Here is a 19463-nt window from a genome sequence, read left to right on the forward strand (position 1 = left end):
TTTATAGAATCACGCCTCGCAGGGCCTATACTGGACTTAGGGGTCGGTAGTTGTCAAAACATTAGATACCCTCTAATTATGCCAGGCTTTTCTTGGCCTAAATACCAGCGCTGAAGTTAGTTTCCTGTCAATGCCTAAATTCAATTTAGATACCTCCATTCAAAACACGCCCACAATCTGCCCACAACCACGCCCACTTTCTGATAGGTGCCTTGATCTAGGCACCTAGCTGAAAGTGGTAGTCTCCTAGAAAGCAATTAATTTTAATTTAAGCCAATTAGTAAGTCAATTAAGCTTGTTATCAGCAGCAATTAAGCTTATTAAATAATTAGGTGCTTAGATCAGCTAGGCGCCGATCTAGACATCTAACTTTAGGTGTCTTTTATGGATTCTGGGTCCTAATGCACAATTTAGCTCGCAGTAATGTCAAAATAATGAAAATTCTATTACCACACTTCTGCTGTAGTGTTCTACACGTGAAAGAGATTATAAATTACCTTCTTATTGTCCAATTATGCATTGTTGCAAGAACATTCTGGGAAGGATAGTGTCAGAGTGATCATGTTTGTTAAATTTATCTACTTATTATTTAAGCATTTATTTATATTCTTATCAACATTTGTTTTACCATTTGCCAAGCGATCTCACGAGGGTTTACAATATCCTATCTGAGTAACTGTAACCGAGAAACGAGACTGAAAGACAATGGGAAATGCAGAGACAGACAACACAGAAGGCAGAAATGACGGCAAACACAATCATAGTTCTGGTTCACGTTGCTGAGGCAGAGTACACAAGGATGGGAGGGCTGACCACTGCAGCTGGCCTGGAATCAAAAACCAGAGAAGGCTCGTGTAAAGAGCCAGGTTTATAAAAGAGGGCTCCAAGTGAAGGTTTTTGGCAGGGAAATCCAAATTGATGACATTATACAGCTAAAAGCTGTACTGCATGAGGAATCCAAATGAAGCTTAGTGATCAAAGGAATAATAAGTAAATCGGCGTTAGATAAAGAACTAGGGAGGGAGGTTGATAAATGGGAATGCCTGTATAGAAAACAAGACGCGTGAAAATCAAAAGTTTGCCTTGTAGGAAATTGTCGGTCGATATTGATCTAGTTATATGGAAGGAAGACACGACCTGACTCCTGAGCATTATAGATAAGTTTCGTGGCAACATTTTGTATGAATTGTAAACATCTGAGTTCATTTAATGGGATGCTCTACTAATACAGAATTGCAGTAGTCGATATGATTAATCACTAATGCCTGCAATGAAGACTGCAAAGCTTTGTGGTCCAAGAATGCTTTCGATGATCTCTTTTTTTTTTTTTTTTTTTAATGGTAACAAAAGATAATTGTACCAATTTGGAAATGTGTGAACCAAAAATTAGAGTGCTGTCAAAAAGAGCATCCAAGGACAAAACTGAGGGCTCCTTTTACGAAGGTGCACTAAGCATTTTAGCGCGCACATCAGATTAGCGCGTGCTATAGTGCGCGCTAGCTGAAAATCTACCGCCTGCTCAAAAGGAGGCGGTAGTGGCTAGTGCGCACGGCAATTTAGCGCATGCTATTCTGCACGTTAAAGTCCTAACGTGCCTTTGTAAAAGGAGCCCTGAATCCTTAAAAGGAACAGCACTGTAGTTAATAGAGGGTTGGAAAAGGGTGGGATTGTTTCCCCTAGATACCCCCAGAGCTTTGGATTTCAGTAGGTGTAGAATCAATCTATTTTGAGTAGTCTTTGTAGTTATTTTAAGGCTGCCCTGTGAACGAACAAGGCTGCCCTGTGAACTTCTAAAAGCTAAGTTACTCAGCATTTCATATTCTGCTCCTTTCACTGGTTTTCAGCATTATATCTGCTAAATTTCTCTTCTCCTCCCTGTTTCTTACTAAAAAAAATATTTAAAAAACACAAAAAAATAAACCCTTCTCTTTCCTCTGTTAAATCTTATTTCCTCTTCCTCTTCATAGGAAAAAGGGTAAGACTTTGTCCTGGTGCCTGTGGCTCAGGGTGACTAAAGTAGGGAAAATCCTGTTATAAATCCTGTGTTTTAGGGTAGCACTGATAGAACCTGCATTTTTGTTTAAAATACTGTGTTTTAGGTGGTATAGAGCCTATATTTCTGTCTTACTAGTATTCAGCCATTGTTTTCTGCTGATTAGGTGGAGAAGGGAGGGGCTCTGTTTTACTTTTAAGGTTAATTGCATTATCTTTGGGACATTGCTGTGAACAAGGCTGCCCTATGAACTTATAAAAGCTAAGTTACTCAGCATTTCATATTCTGCTCCTTTCACTGGTTTTCAGCATTATATCTGCTAAATTTCTCTTCTCCTCCCTGTTTCTTACTAAAAAATATATAAAAAAACACAAAAAAATAAACCCTTCTCTTTCCTCTGTTAAATCTTATTTCCTCTTTCCCTTTCCTTTCTTAGGAATAAGGGTAAGACTTATAGTCCCACCAACCCCAGGGACCACTATTCATATATAGAGACCCATATAATCAGGACTACTCAAATCAAGTCACTTCACAACCAATCAAGATGACCTTTATTCTATGCAATCACTGTGGTGCTTTAATTCCAAGACATACTATATGGAGGCTTAAGGCTTGCCCTATCTGTCTTCAACTTGCCAGTATTAAGGAGGAGCTCTGCAAACTTAAACAGGAATTGAATACAATTAAAGCAGCTTCCATCACTCCACAAAATCATACCAACTTACCACCTCTACCTCAAAGAATAAAACAGCCCAGGAATAAATGGGTCACAGTAGGCTCAGGAAGACTGCGACATGTAACACAGAAACATCCACCTTCACTAATATTACCTCTACAGAATTCCTTTGCTCCACTAGTGCACTGCGATACTCAGGAAAACAGAAGGGAGGTGGGACTGGAACCAATGAAGGTAACTCAAGAGAACAAGCGCACCTTAAGTACAAATAAAAAAGCCAAAAACAGAAAACTATTACTGTTGGGGGATTCCATCATCAGAGGCATTAACCTTGGAACACAGGGCGAGGAGATCAAAATAGTGAAATGTCTTCCAGGATCCTCAGCTACCAGGAGTTCCAGGCAAATACTGACTATAATTAAGGAAGAAACTAAGGATTTTAACACTGATGTTGTTATCCATCTGGGAACAAATGACCTGGCCAACAACTCCACACTTGCAGCACAGAAAGCTTTTCGGGAGCTTGGTGAGGGCGTGAAACCTTTTGTAAAGACTTTAGCTTTTTCTGAAATACTGCCTGCATATGGAAAGGGAGAGCAAAGAGTGAAAAACACAGAGGACTTTAATAGATGGCTCAGAGCCTGGTGTCATCAAGAAGGCTTCAGGTACATAGGAGGATGGGGAAATACATGGAAGGACTAGAAGCTATATTGCACTGATGGGCTACATATTACTACAGCAGGAAAAAGAAACCTTGCAGAGAAATTTAGACAATATTTTTCTAGGCATTTAAACTAGAAGGTGGGGGTGGTGTATGTACGAAGGACAATTATAGAGACCACCCCCGGCAAAAGAAAAGATGTGATAGTAGTAAAGGCTGCAACATAAGCAATATCAGCAACTCATTTCTTAGTATTGCAAAGGAAAGTGAAACGACACAAAAATCCATACGAAAAAGGAGATTATCGCTGGAAAGCGATGACCACAAATGCTCGCAGTCTAAGCAACAAAGTTCATGATCTGCAAGCCCTGATATTAGAGGCAGATCTAGATATTGTTGCTATCACAGAGACATGGTTCAGTGAATCACATGGATGGGATGCAAACGTACCGGGATATAATCTTTTTAGGAAGGACAGAGATGGTCATAAAGGTGGAGGAGTAGCTCTCTATGTAAAGATCAATATCCAAGCGACCGAAATGCAAGGGACCTGGGGAGAGGAAGAAGCGATATGGATTGCTCTGAAAAGAAAAGATGGAACTTCTATCTACGTGGGTGTAGTCTACAGACCTCCGACTCAATCGCAGCAAATTGATAAGGATCTGATTGTGGATATCCAAAAGTTTGGAAGGAAAGAGGAGGTTCTGCTGTTGGGAGATTTCAACCTGCCGGATGCGGACTGGAATGTTCCGCCTGCGGAATCGGAAAGAAGTAGGGAGATTGTGGATGCCTTTCAAGAGGCTCTGCTCAGACAAATGGTGACGGAACCCACAAGGGAAAAAGCGATATTGGATCTGGTCCTCACAAATGGAGAGAGTATCTCTAATGTTCGAGTGGGTGCTCACCTGGGTAGTAGCGATCATCAAACGGTTTGGTTTGATATAACGGCTAAAGTGGAGAGCGGCTGCACGATACTTAAAGTCCTAGATTTCAAACGTACGGACTTTAATGCAATGGGAAAGTACCTGAAGAAAGAGCTGATAGGATGGGAGGACATAAGAGAAGTGGAAAGACAGTGGCCTAAACTGAAAGGAGTGATAAAAATGGCTACGGACCTTTATGTGAAGAAAATCAATAAAAACAAGAGAAAAAGGAAGCCGATATGGTTCTCCAACCTAGTGGCTGAGAAAATAAAGGCGAAAGAGTTGGCGTTCATGAAATATAAAAAAACCCAAGAAGAGGCGAGCAGAAAGGACTACAGGGTGAAACTGAAAGAAGCCAAGATAGAGATACGTTTGGCGAAGGCACAGGCGGAAGAACAAATGGCTAAAAATGTAAAAAAGGGAGATAAAAATATTTTCAGATATATTAGTGAAAGGAGGAAGATAAAAAATGGAATTGCTAGGCTAAAAGATGCTGGGAACAAATATGTGGAGAGTGATGAGGAGAAAGCAAATGTGCTAAACAAATACTTCTGTTCTGTGTTCACAGAAGAAAATCCTGGAGAAGGACCGAGATTGTCTGGAAAAGTTACACGAGAAAATGGAGTAGATTCTGTGCCGTTCACAGAGGAGGGTGTTTATGAGCAACTTGAAAAACTGAAGGTGGACAAAGCGAAGGGACCAGACGGGATCCATCCCAGGATACTAAGGGAGCTCAGAGAGGTTCTGGCGAGTCCTATTAAAGACTTGTTCAACAAATCTCTGGAGACGGGAGTGATTCCTGGGGATTGGAGGAGAGCGGATGTGGTCCCTATTCATAAAAGTGGTCACAGGGATGAAGCAGGAAACTACAGGCCGGTGAGCCTCACTTCAGTTGTTGGAAAAATAATGGAAGTGTTGCTGAAAGAAAGGATAGTGTACTTCCTTGAATCTAATGGGTTACAGGATCCGAGGCAACATGGCTTTACAAAAGGTAAATCGTGCCAAACGAACCTGATTGAATTTTTTGATTGGGTAACCAGAGAGCTGGATCGAGGACATATGCTAGATGTAATTTACTTGGATTTCAGCAAAGCCTTTGATACAGTTCCTCATAGGAGGCTGTTGAACAAATTTGAAGGACTGAAGTTAGGACCCAAAGTGGTGAACTGGGTCAGAAACTGGCTGTCGGACAGACGCCAGAGGGTGGTGGTTAATGGAAGTCGCTCGAAGGAAGGAAAGGTGACTAGTGGAGTCCCTCAGGGTTCGATGCTGGGGCCAATCCTGTTCAATATGTATGTGAGTGACATTGCTGAAGGGTTAGAAGGAAAAGTGTGCCTTTTTGCAGATGATACCAAGATTTGTAACAGAGTAGACACCGAAGAGGGAGTGGAAAATATGAAAAAGGATCTGCAAAAGTTAGAGGAATGGTCTAATGCCTGGCAACTAAAATTCAATGCAAAGAAATGCAGAGTAATGCATTTGGGGATTAATAATAGGAAGGAACTGTATATGCTGGGAGTAGAGAAGCTGATATGCACGGACGGGGAGAGGGACCTTGGGGTGATAGTGTCCGAAGATCTAAAGGCGAAAAAACAGTGTGACAAGGCAGTGGTTGCTGCCAGAAGGATGCTGGGCTGTATAAAGAGAGGCGTAGTCAGTAGAAGGAAGAAGGTGTTGATGCCCCTGTACAGGTCATTGGTGAGGCCCCACTTGGAGTATTGTGTTCAGTTTTGGAGACCGTATCTGGCGAAAGACGTAAGAAGACTTGAGGCGGTCCAGAGGAGGGCGACGAAAATGATAGGAGGCTTGCGCCAGAAGACGTATGAGGAGAGACTGGAAGCCCTGAATATGTATACCCTAGAGGAAAGGAGAGACAGGGGAGATATGATTCAGACGTTCAAATACTTGAAGGGTATTAACGTAGAACAAAATCTTTTCCAGAGAAAGGAAAATGGTAAAACCAGAGGACATAATTTGAGGTTGAGGGGTGGTAGATTCAGGGGCAATGTTAGGAAATTCTACTTTACGGAGAGGGTAGTGGATGCCTGGAATGCGCTCCCGAGAGAGGTGGTGGAGAGTAAAACTGTGACTGAGTTCAAAGAAGCGTGGGATGAACACAGAAGATTTAGAATCAGAAAATAATATTAAATATTGAACTAGGCCAGTTACTGGGCAGACTTGCACGGTCTGTGTCTGTGTATGGCCGTTTGGTGGAGGATGTGCAGGGGAGGGCTTCAATGACTGGGAGGGTGTAGATGGGCTGGAGTAAGTCTTAACAGAGTTTTTGGCAGTTGGAACCCAAGCACAGTACCGGGTAAAGCTTTAGATTCTTGCCCAGAAATAGCTAAGAAGAAAAATTAAAAAAAAAAAATTTAAATTGAATCAGGTTGGGCAGACTGGATGGACCATTCGGGTCTTTATCTGCCGTCATCTACTATGTTACTATGTTACTATGTTTTTTATACCGCCATAACTAAAAGTTCTAGGAAGTTTCCACTAAAAAGAGCTGGACAATCAGCGAAATACAATAATGCAGTAAAAAATACAAATATTTGTAAAATAGAATTTCAATAGTAATAAACTTATCAAACAAAGTGGTCTTCATTAATTTCCGAAAACTGCAATAGGATAACATAGCTTGCTGAATACATTTACCTAACCAAGATTGTTGCTAAGGTCCTATCTAAGAAGGTCATATCTACACCCATTAATTTTTGGATAAGCAAATAAGTAGAAGTTTCTAGTTTCCCTTGATGGTCTATGCAACACAAAATGAGGAAAAAGGTAAGCTGGAGACAATCCCAATATAAGTCTCGGTGACCAATTAGTGTGAAAGAATGGATCCCATAAATTCCATTGTGGGCAATCGAGAGCTGAATATCGTCTGAATATGGATAAGTAGTAATCTCAAGATCGTGCGTAAAAATAGCTAATGGTAGAATGAAAACAACAGACAGGATTGGTGCAAGAATTGGTCGGCAGGTAGGAAGCAGAGGGTAGAAGTGAAGGGCCACTACTCGGACTGGAGGAGGGTCACGAGTGGTGTTCCGCAGGGGTCGGTGCTTGAACCGCTGCTATTCAATGTATTTATAAATGATCTAGAAACAGGGACGAAGTGCTAAGTAATAAAATTCGCAGACGACACCAAACTATTTAATGGGGCTAGGACTATAGAAGACTGCAAAGATTTACAAAGGGACCTGAAAAAACTAGGGGAGTGGGCGACGAGATGGCAGATGAAGTTTAATGTAGAGCAATGTAAAGTCTTGCACATAGGAAACAGAAACCCGAGGTACAGCTACATGATGGGAGGGCTGTCATTGAGTGAGAGTACCCAAGAAAGGGACTTGGGGGTAATAATGGACAAGACAATGAAGCCGTCGGCACAGTGTGCAGCGGCTGCTAAGAAAGCGAATAGAATGCTAGGTATAATCAAGAAGGGTATTACAACCAGAACGAAAGAAGTTATCCTGCTATTGTATAGGGCGATGGTGTGCCCGCATCTGAAGTACTGCGTCCAATCCTGGTCGCCGTACCTAAAGAAGGATATGGCGATACTCGAGAGGGTTCAGAAGAGAGTGACATGCTTGATAAAAGGTATGGAAAACCTTTCATACACTGAAAGATTGGAGAAACTTTTTTCCCTGGAGAAGCGGAGACTTAGAGGGGATATGATAGAGACTTACAAGATCATGAAGGGCATAGAGAAAGTGGAAAGGGACAGATTCTTCAAACTTTCGAAAACTCCAAGAATGAGAGGGCATTCAGAAAAATTAAAAGGGGACATATTCAGAACCAATGCTAGGAAGTTCTTCTTCACCCAGAGGGTGGTGGACACCTGGAATGCGCTTCCAGAGGGCGTGTTAGGACAGAGTACGGTTTTGGGGTTCAAGAAGGGATTGGATGATTTCCTGATGGGCCGCCGCGTGAGCGGACTGCTGGGCATGATGGACCTCTGGTCTGACCCAGCAGAGGCATTACTTATGTTCTTATATTCTTAATTGCTTATGTGTATTGGCATTTGATATACCTCTTAGAGAATGACACAGTGACAGAATTCATCACCATTCCCATCTCCGCAGATAACCGCAGGAAACCATCCTGTGTCATTCTTTAGTGTCTATCTCAACCTCAGAACTTCTACACTAGCGTTCTTCAATGCAAGGCTCGAGGGTCAGTGGCTGAGCCCTTTCATACTCTGATTCTTAAGTGAGCCAAGTCTAGGATAATGAAGCTTTTGTGACATCACTGATAAGCTTGGCTCTTATTGGTGGAATGAGACATTATGACATCACAATATCTGCTCTGGATACCAGAGACTGTCATCCTCTAGTGTCTCTCTCAACCTCAGTTCTTCTACACCAGCATTCTTCAATGCAGGGCTTGAGGGTCAGTGGCTGTGCCCATTCATACTCTGATTCTTCCCTCTCTCCCTAAAGAATGACATGCTTTCCCGCGGTTATCCTTGGGGATGGAAATGGTGATGAATTCTGTCACCATGGCATTCTCTAAATTATCACCCTGGAGAAGTTCAGGACGATGTATAATTTTTCTATCAGGTACTCTAAGGATACCACATGACAAAGCAAAGGAATTAGATTTTGTGTCAACCTCTGAAACTTGGAAAGAGCGTAGCAAAAAAAAAAAAAAAAAGAGGGTTTATAAATACCTTCATGATGTCCAAGTATGCATTTTCACAGGAACATTCTGTGAAAGGTAGTGTTGGGTTGACTATGTTTATCTATCAAGATCTCAGGGGGATCTACGGTCCTGAATATTAATTAAAAAGGGGGAAAACTGGAGGTTCTCCCTTGGCAAGTGAAACCCAAGATATTCACAGTAGATACTCTGGAGAACATTTTTATATACTGGTTCTACAATGTATACGCAATATATCTCATTCATATTTACCACATTTATATGGAAAATCTGGCAGCAACTTAAATCAAATAGGGTGTGTTGGGAATTACTATACATAGATATTGAATTTCTGCTGGTATTTCTTATGTAGTGCTCCAAGCCCTCTGGAATATACTCTGGAATGTGTTGCTAGAAGATGTGGTAAGAGCGGTTAATATAGCTGGTTTTAAAAATGGTTTGGACAAGTTCTTGGAGGAAAAGTCCATTGTCTGCTGTTGAGATAGACATGGGAGAAGCCATTACTTGCTCTGGATCGGTAACATGGAATGTTGCTACTATTTGGGTTTTTACCAGGTACTTGTGACTTGGATTGAGCACAGTGAAGACAGGATACTGGGCTAGATGGACCATTATTCTGACCCAGTACGGCTATTCTTATGCTCTTACTTCCTGAAAGGCTTTACTTAATGCAAGAATATCTCTACTCCAGAAAGCAGGTGAAAGTTTGGTTCTTCACCTAGGCCTTTCATGGAAGAAATAACTAACACGGATCGATTTTTCAGTGTCAAAAATTACAAAGACTAGGAGACACTCGAAGTTACAGGGAAATACTCTTAAAAATAATAAAAGGAAATATTGTTTCACTCAGAAAATAGTTAAAGCTCTGGAACGCATTGCCAGAGGTTGTGGTAAGAGCGGATAGCATAGCTGGTTTTAAGAAAGGTTTGGACAAATTCCTGGAGGAAAAGTCCACAGTCTGTTATTAAGACATGGGGGAAGCCACTGCTTGCCCTGGATCAGTCAAAATATCAACGGGAAAAAAATTAATCACCATTTGTGATTGAGGATGTACCAAACTGGTTGACTATGAAGAATAAAGGTCACTCCTCTAAAAAGATTAACAACCTTGTGTACATAAGCATTAGACTTCTCACATATATAATTCAAAGGCTGAATATGTTCAGAAACATAGAGGCAAAAACAAGGGTATTTACCCCAAGAATATTGCCTCACCACTCAATCATCGCATATTCTTAAAGTGCCTTCAAACACCTTAGAGAGCTGTTTATGACAGTCTAATCGTTTTCAAAAAATGTTCAATTAGAATGACAAGACACTTAGCTTTGTCTCTGAGCATATTCAGCTATTGAATTATATATACAAGAAGTCTAATGCTTATGTGCACAAGGTTGTTAATCTTTGCCCTGGATTGGTAGCATGGAATGTTGCTACTCTTTGGGTTTTGGCCAGGTACTAGTGACCTGGATTGGCCGCCGTGAGAACGGGCTACTGGGCTTGATGGACCTTTGGTCTGACCTAGTAAGGCTATTCTTATGTTCTTACATGAGCCAAGTATAGGACTATCAAGCCACTGTAGCATCATTGATGAGGTTGGCTTTGAGGCACTGTGGAATGAGGCATTATGACATCACAATCTCAGCTCTGGAATGTTGCTCTCATTGGGGTTCCGGAATCTTGCTGTTCATTGAGATGCTGGAATGTTGCTACTCTTTGGGTTTTGACCAGGTACTAGTGACCTGGATTGGCCATCAGGATGATGAGCTACTGGGCTTGATGGACCATTGGTCTGACCCAGTATGGCTACTCTTATGTTCTTATTTGAGCCAAGTGTAGGACAATTAAGCCATTGTGACATCACTGATGAGGTTGGCTCTGAGGCACTGTGGAATGAGGCATTATGACATCACAATCTCAGCTCTGGAATATTGCTCTCATTGGGGTTCCGGAATCTTGCTATTCTTTGAGATGCTGGAATGTTGCTACTCTTTGGGTTTTGGCCAGGTACTAGGGACCTGGATTGGCCACCGTGTGAACGGGCTACTGGGCTTGATGGTCCATTGGTCTAACCCAGTAAGGCTATTCTTATGTTCTTAAGCTAGTCAAGCACATACAAGGAGTAACACTGGCTGCACATCCTATGGCAGGACTTGTTTAGGCACTCTACCCCAGCTAAGATAATATTCAAGCACCTTTCTTACCTCATGTGCAACTATGTTTAAATTTGTCCCCTTATTTTCTAACTCCTGATCTATCTATGGGCTCCTTTTACAAAGGTGCGTTAGGGCCTTAACGCGCGGAATAGCGCACGCTAAAATGCCCCGCGTGCTAGCCGCTACCGCCTCCTTTTAAGCATGCGGCAATTTTTGGGCTAGCGCATGCTATAGCGTGCGCTAATCTTGTGCGTGCGCTAAAAACATTAGCGCACCTTAATAAAAGGAGCCCTATATGTTCCATCTTTGCTTATACCCTGTGCTGTCTGTCCAAATGTTTTATTGCATATTGGATTGCCATACCAGGTTTTGGCATCTGAATATTTTTACTGCCAGAATTGTCCATTGCTTATGTTGACTTTTTCTTGCTGTACGCTGGTGGTAAATAAACCCTAATAAATAAATGATGCATAAAGGGCTGGATTCTATAAACAGCATCGTCATCCTTGGCTGTCACAATGGGGATTATCAGAACGTCACCCTGTCCAAACAGGAACAGCGTGGCAGCACGCTTCACTTGATTCCACCCAATTGCATGATATATATTTACTTTTGTATTTTTTTAATATACTTTTTATGTTTGTTTTCTATCATTTAATCTCATAATAAATACTAAAATCTCCGTTTCATTTCATTTAGAATTGTTATAACTTATTTCTGTTCATCATGCTAAATGCAAAGGCGCGCGCTAAATCGGTTAGCGCGCCTTAATAAAAGGACCTCTAAATCATTGAAATACTAAAAATTATTAAAAAAAAATAAACAAGATAAATAAAACAAGATGTTCTACAAGGAAAAATTATGCTTATGTGCACCATAGAGAATAACATTTAGGCCCTCTTTTATCAAGGTGCGCTAATCGAATTAGCGCACGCTATATGCTAACGTGTGCATGTTAATCTATGGACGTGTTAGCATCTAGCGTGCGCTAATTCAATTAACGCATGCTAATTGGTTAGCGCACCTTAGTAAAAGAGGGGGTTAGCTGCTAAACTAAACTAAACTAACCCTTAAGTTTATATACCGCATCATCTCCACGGATGTTGTGGAGCTCGGCACGGTTTACAAGAACTTAAAATATAGGAAGAGAAGGGAAAAAAAGGTTTACATGAACTTATATATAGAAGAGAAGAGTAAGGGGGGATAGAATTACATTTTAGTGAAAAGCCAGGTTTTCAGTTGCTCTGCTGGTACTTATGAATGTACTGTACAACTCACCCATAAAAGATTGCGTACATTTGCACGCATGTAAATGCAGGTGCCGAGTAGCAGGCGCTTAACGTCATATATTACAGGGGCTCTTTATTAATTATACCCTTTGATCATCTAAGGCCCTCTTTTACAAAGGCGCGCTAAGCATTTTAGCGTGGATGTAGCATGTGCTAAATCTATATCCAAAGCAACATTCAATATAATTCTGCACTACTTATGGTACCCAATCAAAAAAGAGAAAAGACCTCAGTATCTAATAGGGGTTCTAAACAAACTGCCCACTTAGACTAGCCAATCTCAAAAACTCAAGTTTGAAACCAGCAGACACATCCTCGGTCAAAAACTCCAAGATAAGTGGTATTATACTATAAACAGAATACAGTCTTTCAATATCATCAATTATCTGAAAATATGGTATTCCAAAGGTTCCTTGACATAGTACTGAAACGTGGAAGCAGGAAAAAACCGGCACAGTGGAGCATAGAGCAAAAGCACAGCAGCTACACAATCATCACCGCTGGCATCAAGGATTCCACAATATCCAACAGGGGCCCCCTGTTTCGCAATCGAGCTTCTTCAGGGATTTGCTGCAAAATAAAAATTTTTAAAAAACGGTTTGTATAAACTAGAGAGCTGCACGGGAACGGGGACGACGGGAATCCCGCGGGACCCGCGGGCATCCCGCGGGTTCCCCCTTTGGGTCACGGGGATCCCGTGGGGATGCCCCCTAGGGTCGCGGGGATCCCGTGGGGACGCCTCCGAGGGTCGCGGGGTTCTTGCGGGGCTGGATGTACTCAGTCGCGCGGCTCTTCTCCCTACCTTCTCTGCTTGCAGCACAGAGCCGAACGGAAGTCTTCCCGACGTCAGCGCTGACGTCGGAGGGGAGGGAGGGCTTAAACAAAGCCCTCCCTCCCTCCGACGTCAGCGCTGACGTCGGGAAGACTTCCGTTTGGCTCTGTGCTGCAGGCAGTGCAGGCAAGGAGGAGAGTAGCCTCGCGGTTCGAGTGGCTACCAAGGGAGGGGGCGGTCCGCCCCGCCACACCCCGCCCCAGTTGCAGCACAGCCGGCCAGGTCCCCTTACTTTTGTGGCACTTCCCCGACTGACCGACAACAGCCCCGGTCCGACAATCCTCCCTGCCCTGTAGCCGCGAATCTAAATTATCTTCTTACAGCAGCTGTAATAAGGTAATTTAGATTCGCAGTTAAGGGCAGGGAGGTTTGTCGGACCGGGGCTGTTGTCAGTCGGTCGGGGAAGTGCCACAAAAGTAAGGGGACCTGGCCGGCTGTGCTGCACCCGGGGCGGTAGAGAAGGAGTGGGGAGAAGGACGCTGAAAGCACTTGAAGACAGAGGAGGGAAAAGGATGCTGAAAGCACATGGGGAATACAAAGGGGTGGAGAAGGACGCTGAAAGGCCATGGGAAGGGCGGGGGGGGGGAAGGACTCTGAAAGCACTTGTGGAAGACAGAGGGGGGAGAAGGATACTGAAAGCACATGGGGAAGACAAAGGGGTGGAGAAGGACGCTGAAAGGACATGGGGAAGACAAAGGGGTGGAGAAGGACGCTGAAAGGCCATGGGAAGGGCGGGGGGGGGGAAGCACTCTGAAAGCACTTGTGGAAGACAGAGGGGGGAGAAGGATGCTGAAAGCACATGGGGAAGACAAAGGGGTGGAGAAGGATGCTGAAAGGACATGGGGAAGACGGGGGGGGTGGAGAAGGACGCTGAAAGGCCATGGGGAAGACAGAGGGAGAAGGACGCTGAAAGGACATGGGGAAGCAGAGGGGGGAGGACACTGAAAGCACATGTGGAAGACAGAGGGGGGAGAAGGACGCTGACAGGACATGGGGAAGATGGGGGGAGAAGGACGCTGAAAGGAAATGGGGAAGAGAGAGTAGGGAGAAGACGCTGGCAGGGAAGAAGACAGATGCCAGACTATGGGGGGAGCGGAGAGAAGAAGATGGGTGCCAGACCAATTTGGAAGGGGGAAGAAAGGGAGAGGCACAGTAACAGAGCAAATGGAAGATGCAGAAGGAAGAGAGACAGTGGATGGAAGGAATTGAATGAGAACATGAGGAAAGCAGAAACCAGGCAACAAAGGTAGGAAAAGAATTATATTTTATTTTTTTATTTTGCTTCAGGATAAAGTAGTATATTAGTTGTGTTGATAAAAATTTATAAACATTAGAGGCTCTGGTAGAAACCCATTTGCAAAGTATGTATTCTTCCCAATTAATATTTTCAAATTAATAAAGTCTTTTTGCTTATTTGTAAATGGGTTTCTACCAGAGCCTTTAATTCAGTAGCATAATTAAATAAAATAACTATTTCTGAAGTTTATATGGATGGGTGGGGACGGAGGGGATTCCTCGCGGGGACGGGTGGGGACGGAGGGGATTCCTCACGGGGACGGGTGGGGACAGAGGGATTCCTCATGGGGACGGGTGGGGATGGGTGGGATTCCTCACGGGGACGGGTGGGGACGGGTGGGACTTTGGCGGGGACGGGTGGGGACGGGTGGGATTTCTGTCCCCGCGCAACTCTCTAGTATAAACAATCAAAAAATAAAAAAACAATCAAAATCGCAAACCGCAGCACCGCTCACAGCATCAGTTAACCCGCTTCAACTCCTGTTCTAAAATCCCCCCCCCCCCGGCGTTCTATCTGACTTAAGGCTCTCAGCGTCATGATGTGCACGTGATGACATCATCCACATTCAAATCTATAATGAAAAAAAATCAAAACCCAAAATCAAAAATCAAAAACAAGCTTTCCATTCCACGCAGCCAGTCTGAAGAAGAAAAATCCAGCGCTGTTCTTTTCGGCAGCAGGAGTTGTTTAAAATCACCACCTTGGACTGAAGGAAACACTCTCTCCAGAACCCAGCAGCGCAGGTCTTCAAAGTTATGATGTAAATCCATGCAGTGTTGCACCATCAGGGCTAAATCAACATGTGCGCTAACTGCTAACATGTCCATAGGATAGCATGCATGTGTTAGCGTTTAGCGCGCGCTAAAAAGCATAACGCATCTTAGTAAAAGAGGGGGAAAGGGTCTAGGGGAGAGTAAGTAGCCATTGGTCAAGCCATCTCGACAAACTTTTATGCTTTCTTTACTTTTTCTTCTACTTTAATTTTAAAAAATTATTCAGTAAGAGCAAGGCAATGTTATCATTACTTATAACAGACAGTTTCATTTCATTTCTTCTTTGACCCTAGGCCAAATCTGACTTCAAATATGAGTTATACTCCAGAGCTCATAAGCAATATCATTTAGCTCCTCTGTAAATTCTCAACATTGATTCTGCCTCTTGTAAAGCATTGAGCCTGGCACCTCCTTCCAGCAGGTTTTCCCTTTCTTGGGCGTCTTTGGAACCAAGGAGCTCATAAATAAGTGTACCCTACACGATAATATTAACACCTGAGTCTAAATGGTTTTTCACCAAAGGCAGAACATCTGAAAACGGCTTTCATAAATTCAAAAGACATTTTCCCCTAAAGCCACAAAAGTAAAGAAAAAGATTAAGAAATGTGACTCGGGCAGAAAATATTTTTTGAATGATTTTAGTTTCTATAGTTAAAGAAATGATCCTCATAACGTAAGACATTTAACTGTGTGTTAGGCCAAATGAATCTTACTCTCTACAATATGGATTCTGCCTTATATATGTCGGGGCAGGGTTTCTCAACTCAGTGCTGGAGTACCCTCTTGCCAGTCAGGTTTTCAGGCTATCCACAATGAATATTGTGACAGGGAAGCTCCTGTCACGGGTTCAAAATCTGTTTTAAACCCTGCCATTAAAGAAAATGTGCCTATTCCTAAGTCCAGGAAGGTACCCATTAAGTCTGTTCCCAGTGCTAAGATCAGACAGGCAGGGCAGAACAGAGAAGGGATGGCAGAGAAGAACAGAATAATTGCTCCAAACCACCATAATCCCTTATATAAACCATCTGTTAATTCTCTGGTTAAACCTCTGATCAGGCAATCTAGCACAGCAAGGGTTAAGGAAAGGGGTGGAGCTGACAGGCAGAATGTGGTTAGAGCACCAGTGAAAGTTACACAGCAGGATAAATCAAGGCCAGCTGAGAACACACACAGGCAATCAGGAACCTGGAGGGAAGGACTTTCCTCACAGATCAGGGAAGTTTCCAAGTTTATTCTTAGTTTGATATACCGACCATTAAGGCTAGAAGCTTTGTCTTAATGCCTTCTGCTAAGAAACCTCCTGTCCCACAGCACTGCAGTGCTGACAAAACTTTGCTTTCTAAGCAGAGGCTAATTGGAAGGGAAAAGCTCCATGAGCAGGGCTGGCCAAATGCTGTTCCAGAGGATAGCTTGTACTCAGCTTCGGAGAGTGAGGAGTCTCTTATGGAAGTAGAGGGGGATGAAATGGACTGCAGCCCAGAAGCCCTAGCCTATACGTCTGAATGCAGCATGAGTCAGTAAGGTACTGTGTGAGGAAGGGAATGAAAGTTTGCATGCCTATCACTTCCATTATATGCAAATCTCTCTCACGCATATTCATTAGGGCTAGCCTGAAAACCCGATTGGCCTGGTGGTCCTCCAGGACAGGGTTGGGAACCACTGGTCTAAAGTAGTTAAACATTTCTGTCCTTATGTCGGACTGTATAATGAATGAGTGTTTGATATGTGAATGTAAGGATTGGTTAGCAACAGAAATTAAACCAGAATCCCTGTATGCAAGCAAAACTAAGTGAGTGGGGGATGGGTAATGCTAACTAACCTTAAAAGGAGAAATAAAGCCCGGAGTGAATTCAGTGACCTGACCTTGCACATCCCTGATAGTGGGAACTTTTGGGAGGGGAATCGTAGACCATTAAAACAAGGATGGATGGTTCCCAGCCCACTGCCCAGAAATAAGAAGGGTCAGTGGGGGTATTTATAATTCAGGTTGTCAGGTGGGGAGAACTTCCTGAAGAAACACAATGGGCTCAATATAGCAATTGTGCCAAGCCTAGAAGGCATGAAGCTAAAGCCCAGGGCCGGCTGGTCCCCAGGGGCTCTTGTATATAAGTTCTTGAAACCAGAATGCTGCCCAGAACTGTGCAAAGCAGGGCAGCAGAACTATGAGAAAGAAACCCTGTTTAAAAGGAAATGTTTTGGCATTTTTTTTTTTCTTTCTTGACTGAAGCAAGGACTTGCTGTAAAAGAGCACTTTTGTTTGTGATAAATTTCCTTCCAAGCATCATCAGCCACTGTGGCTGTATTAGAACCAGTGTAAGGTGAACTGGATAATACAACTTGGAACTGTGAATTATTGGTCCATTAAACCCAGTAGCCTGTTCTCACGGTGGCCAATCCAGGTCCTTAGTACCTGACCCAAAGAGTAGCAACATTCCATGCTACCAATCCAGGGCAAGCAGTTGCTTCCCCCATGTCTCTCTCAATAACAGACTATGGACTTTTCCTCCATGAACTTGTCCAAACCTTTCTTAAAACCAGCTACGCTATCCGCTCTTACCACATCCTCTGGCAACGCATTCCAGAGCTTAACTATTCTCTGAGCCTGTTGATTTTAAAAGTATTTCCCTATAACTTCATTGAGTGTCCCCTAGTCTTTGTAATTTTTGACGGAGTGTACCCATTTTATTCCACTCAGGATTTTGTAGACTCCAATCATATCTCCCCCTCAGCTGTCTCTTTTCCAAGCTGAAGAGCCCAAACCGTTTTAGTCTTTCTTATACGAGAGGAGTTCCATCCCCTTTACCATCTTGGTCGCTCTTCTTTGAACCTTTTCTAGCACCACTATATCTTTCTTGAGATAAGGAGACCAGAACTGAATGCAATACTCCAGATGAGGTCGCGCCATGGAGCGATACAGGGGCATTATGACATTCTTAGTCTTGTTAACCATTCCTTTTTTAATAATTCCCAGCATCCTGTTTGCTTTTTTGGCTGCTGCCGCACATTGGGCGGAAGGTTTCATTGTATTGTCTACAATGACACCCAGATCCTTTTCTTGGGCGCTAACCCCCAAGGTGGATCCTAGCATCCGGTAACTGTGATTGGGGTTATTCTTCCCAATGTGCATCAATTTGCATATGTCCACATTAAATTTCATTTGCCACTTGGATGCCCAGTCTTCCAATTTCCTAAGGTTTGCCTGTATTTTTTCACAATCTGCATGTGTTTTGACAACTTTGAACATTACATTACATTAGTGATTTCTATTCCGCCTTTATCTTGCGGTTCAAGGCGGATTACATAAGAATTGTTAAGATATTGAGAGGTATATGTTGTTAAGATATTAAGAAGCACTTAGGGAATAGATTGAATATTTCTGGTTTGCTAAGGAGTAGTTGGTATCGCAGGAGGAGTTCAGAGTATGTTTGGTTGTGTTATATTGGTTTTATATATTTTTTGAAGAGTAGGGTTTTTGTTTCTTTTTTGAAGGTTTTGTAGTCTGTGGTCAAAGTCAGCAGATTGGTGAGTTGCCGGTCCAGTTTCGCTGCTCTGGTGGCCAGTAGGTTGTCATAGTTTTCTTCATTTGACATTTTTGGTTGGCGGACGTGTGAATATTGTGTGGGTTCTCCTGTGTCTGGTTGAGGTAGATTGAATTAGTCGATTGTTCCAGTAGGTTGGGCTGTCTCCATTTATAGCTTTAAATAGTAGGCAGTGGAATTTGAAGTGTACTCTGGCTTGTATTGGGAGCTAGTGTGAGTCGTGGTATGCCTCTGTGTTGTGGTCATATTTTTTCAGTGAGTAGATAAGTCTTAGGGCTGTATTTTGTATTGTTTGAAGTTGTTGATATAGTATGTTGCAGTAGTCTATTAGGCCAAGGATCAGTGATTGAACCACAAGTTGGAATTGTTTTCTGTCGAAGAATTTTCGGACTTGTCTTAAGTTTCTCATAGTTGCGAATGATGTTTTTATTATTTTTTTGATTTGTAGTTGCATGGTACAGCCTGTGTCTATCAGCACTCCGAGGAGTTTTAGCGTGGGTTGAATGGGATATGAGATCGAGTTTATTACTAGGTTAGTCAAGGTTGGGGCTTTACTGTTTTCTAGGAGGATGAAGTTTGTTTTGTCAGGGTTAAGTTTTAGTTTGTGTTCTTTCATCCATGTTGCTACTATTTCAAATGTTCTGTGTACTGTGCCTACCATGGAGGGC

The sequence above is a fragment of the Geotrypetes seraphini genome, chromosome 8 (assembly GCF_902459505.1).
Source record: "Geotrypetes seraphini chromosome 8, aGeoSer1.1, whole genome shotgun sequence".
NCBI lineage: Eukaryota > Metazoa > Chordata > Amphibia > Gymnophiona > Dermophiidae > Geotrypetes > Geotrypetes seraphini.